The sequence below is a fragment of the Theobroma umbraticum genome, unplaced genomic scaffold (assembly GCF_002168275.2).
Source record: "Theobroma umbraticum cultivar Fairchild unplaced genomic scaffold, ASM216827v3 scaffold_95.0, whole genome shotgun sequence".
Lineage (NCBI taxonomy): Eukaryota > Viridiplantae > Streptophyta > Magnoliopsida > Malvales > Malvaceae > Theobroma > Theobroma umbraticum.
In genome coordinates this window covers 5,065,228-5,070,107 of record NW_018397257.1, presented here as the reverse complement: position 1 = coordinate 5,070,107, position 4,880 = coordinate 5,065,228, and positions in this window count along the sequence as shown.

Sequence of the window (4,880 nt, the reverse complement as noted above, 5' to 3'; positions counted from 1 at the left end):
ATAATGCAAATTATTCATTTAAATTTGATTTTAGATATTAAATTTTTTTAAAAAAAAATTTATAGAAGGAAAATTCAAACTTAATTTTGTAAAATAGATGAATTAATATACATATTTTATAATTAAAAAATCAAGTAAGAAAATATTTATATATATATTTTAACAACATAAATCTTTTATATTTAAATATTTGACTTATTAATAAGTATGTCATTAATTTACTTAAAGATTTATATTTTTTAATTTTTTTTCAATTTAGTCACTTAAAATCTCAATTTTGTTCAACTTGATCATTGTACTATATATTTTTATTTAATCTAGTTTTTATGATATGACAGAATTTTTTTTTATTTTTTTTATCTACTACATCAGCATATTAGTACCACGTGGCATTGTCACATCATCACGCCAGTGCCACATGATATGCCACATTATCATCTCAATGCTACATCATCAAAAGGTGCCACGTCAATGCTAATGTCATTCTCTTTAGCTATAAAATTAGATGACGTCAGGGAAAAGGATTAAATTGAAAACTTTTCAAAATTAAAGGACTAAATTACTTTGATTTTGAATATAGAGACTAAATTGGTCAAAATTGAAAACTACAAGATATAGAAAGTACGAATATTGAAAAACTTGTTGATTTTGTATTTATATATATCTAAATTACTATTTATCATTTTAATTAATTTTAAATTATTATATAAATAATATTTACAATTGTACGTAATAATATCAAATAAAAATTGCAATTTAAATGAAGAAGTAAGCAAAATTACCAAATGAGATAAAGTTTGAAAATTTTAAATTACTATTTTAAATATTTTTTATCGTAAATATTAATAAGATTCATCTAATTTATAAATAAAAATTCTAATTGTATTGAAGTACTTTCATTATAAATATTTTTCTAAAAGTATTGAATAATTTATAGATTAAGAAGACAAAATTTGAATTATTTATATTTAAAATATTATACTTTGAAAAATATTTATGTTCATCTATAATTATTATTGAAAAATAGATAAAAGTAAAGTATTCACCTGCAGCACATGCAATAACAAAATATATTAAACATAAAATAAATAACTAAGATAATATATTATAATTTAAGTGTAAAATCTTACATCAAATAAAAGTTAATATATATATATTTTATGCTGGAAGTTCCTGTAAGGCCTAGCTACCCTGTTAAAGTTTATTAGTCATTCGAAATTATATAAACAAGGGGAATAAATCATACCTTCGAAATTATATGAACACAGTATAAAATTTTAAAAAAAGGCTAAAGTAGGTTTTATTCCTCCTGCATATTTTGGATGCTAGAATGAAAATAACTACCTCCTTTTTACAAGATTCTACGAATATAGAGAAATAATAATAAAAATAAATTAGGAGTACTACTCTTTTACATTTATTGAAAATGAACATAAAGAAGGTTTGATTTATCCAAGCTGATAATCCCACGTAATTTACCTTGAGCTTCAGTAATTACTTGAAAATGCTAATAAAAGTGACCCTTGTTGGACAAAAAACCCGCAACTGGGTTCCTCTTCTATGGATATGAGAAATTCGATAGAAAAACTGATGTAGACATTGTCTAACTAAGGCCTATAAATACCATAGGTCATGAGAACCTTTACATCTTGTCTCAATCATATGTATGACAAGCATTGCATCCATTTCAACCAAAACATTGGAGATATTGTGTTGGTGACACAATAGAAGACCTCTTTGTAATGCTAATAATTCTGCTTTTAGGGAATTATTAGGTCCAAAGTTTTCAAAAAAGGCAAAAAAAAGTGCACTTGTATAATCATGTAATAAACCACCACCAGTTGCATTTTGAGAATTAGGTTTGGAGCTTCCATCAACATTTAATTTAACCTCAATTGTCAATGGCTTATGCCAACTAATTATCCAAGGTGGTAGAAGGTTAGCTATAGGAAATCGGAAACCCCATGCATAAGTAATCTGAACATCACCTCTCCACTGTCCTTGTGTAATATGCTTACTATCAAAAAGCTACATCAAAAGCTTTAGAACCCCCCACACTACTTTATTTGGATACATGCCCACGGCCCTGTGTTCGCATCATTTCTTTCAACCCATAGAAACCAACAAATAAATAAAGGAAGAAAGATGTGAATTTACGCATCAGTAGTATACTCTCTAGAATAAAACCATGCCCAAATAGTCTGAATAACATTATGAGGATTAATAATATAAATTTGAAAGAATTTTGCGAAAAAATTCTAGACCTATTGTGCCACTGGATTCTCCCATAGTACATGAAGTAATGACTCATCCAATTGACAACACCTACATTTAGAAGCTAGGCATATACCTTTCTCCTTTAATCTTAATTCAACCAGTGGCCAGTTATGAATCATTCTCCAAAAGAAAATGGAAATTATAAGAGGAATGCTTGGATGCCGCAATAACTTACCAATATGAACACTTGGTTGCTGAAATCGAATGATCTCCCAAGCACTTTTAGTGGTGAACTCTCCATTTGAAGTAAGTACCCAATAAGCAACATCATCAGTCAAATAGTCAATAGGAATCTGTAAAATATCAGTTATAACATCCTTGGGCTGCACTTGTTTTAGTTTCTTCATATCCCACATACTTGTAATAAAAATGATTGACTTTAGTCGTGGAACCTGCATAGTTTGAAAAAAGATTTACCAAAAGATTCTTGCCCATCTAACAATCATGCTAAAAGAAAATCTCACCCTTCCCCTCCCTCCATCAAATGTAAGATTCTGCAAGCTAACAACCATGTAAAATACGTTTCCATACCTAGAGGTCATGTGGTTTCGGATAAACAAGCATAAGGATTCAGCCAATGGAGTATTTAGTCTGCATAAACCGTGTCCAAAGGTTATTACAAGTTCTGAACCATCACCAAAGTTTAGCTGTGAAGGCCCAAAAACATCCATCAATTTTCTAATTTCCAAGCCACTTTCTGTAGAGGGAGCAGTTATTTTCAGCCATGATGCCTAGTGAAATCGTTTTGATTCTGTCGAGTTTCCCCACAAAAGCTATAAAACAACCTTTCAATTTTTTCAATTACACACACAGGCGGCTTAAAAACTTGTAAGTAAATAGGCAAGGATGATAAGACACTCTTTATGAGAGTAATGTGACCCCCTAGAGATAAAATTTTGTTCTCCCACCTAGAGATACGATCTCTTATCTTCGAAATTAAATCATCAAATAAGATCATTTTTTTATGTCCTTTGTATAATGGAGCACCCAAATAAAAATTAATATATATATGTATATGTATTTTTTTTATTTATTTTCAATATATAAAAGTACTAAGAATCTTAGATTTGTGGCATTGCCCAACATTGAATTGGGTCGAGATGAATAGACAGATGTGATAAAGCATCAGCTTAAGGTTAGGTTAGAGGATGACACTACATTATATTAAAACAATTTTAATATGTCTAGACTTGAAATTTTGGGTTTTCTCATTTCATAATAATTTAATAAATTCAAAGATTATCTAATAAGACTTTGACTAAGAAACAAGCTAACAGAGATTAAGATTCATATATGTTGCAAGCTATTAAAGCATCAGGGGAAGGTCTAAAAGGAAGCAAAAAATGAGAATTAATAGATTGTTTTAATCTGGGCAATAAACTAATGATGATCTAAAAAAAGGTTGTCATGTAATGCTTACAGTTACGTATGCTATAAATGAGAGTGATCAAAGAGCAAGCAATAGTAGTGCCATGGTTGAGTAGATAAACCAATAATACAAGTATATTCGTAAAGCATGCAGATGAACAACAAGTGTGTTGTCATAGCTAGCCTTTTCTTACTTCAAGCTGTCTAGACAATATCGATTAGCAAGAATTTCAACTTGTTTGCATGTGTTGAACCATTTGGTTTCACTATTGAATTTCAACATATATCTCTACACCTATATACTGCCGGGATTTGATCTCATGCTCAAATTAGAAAATAATCAAGAAATTAAAATATAATGCAGCAAAAAAAAAACTAGTATTTAATCAGAGAAACAGCTGAATCGTACAAGATCATGTTTGTGTTTTTCATGTAACTTTCAAATTAATTATGAACATTCATAAATTTAAGAGTTACATACCTTGCTCTAGATATGGTTATCAAGAGCCAATTAAATCCAAAATCTCTGCTTCTTCACTTTTGGGATTTGTCAAATTTTTAGCCACCCAAGTGTTTGGCCTCTAACAGTAATCCACACAATGACAGAATAAGACCTTTTCAAAGGTAGGATTTTTTACTTGTGCTAGCAAGTTTTGTTTCTAAAACAAAAAGATCAAAAGTTCTTGCCAAATCTTATTTTTGTTATGCAAAGAAAACTATTTTTTTTCTTATTTTATGGAGTGGCTAAAAAGTGGTTGGAGTCTTAGAGTTTTAGTTTGCTAATATAATATATTTATACAGCCAAACTAAGTTGTAACCCTAAATATAATAGTTGTATTTTAATTTAATTAAGTCTCTAAGAACTTAATTAATTTCTCACTTTATTTTGATTTCTTTTAATTAAGTCTAACTTAATTAATTATTCTTATTTAAGCCCAATCATGTCACTTAATGTGTATGACTTATTAGGCTTTTAACATGTTGGCAATAAATATAAATTCTAATTAAATATCAATTTGATAATTAATTCATATTTGTAGATCATGAACGGTATCTAGCAATACATCATGACCATCTAAATGTTAGAGAGTCAATTAAAGAATTTGACAAAACCCTTCAGTGATAAGTCTTTCAGTGCAATGCAATCCTTTCATCAAATATCTCGAATATGTCATAAAACATGGTTTAGTGTCTACTTATAACATTCTATATTAGTTCTCGTAATTCATGGCTAA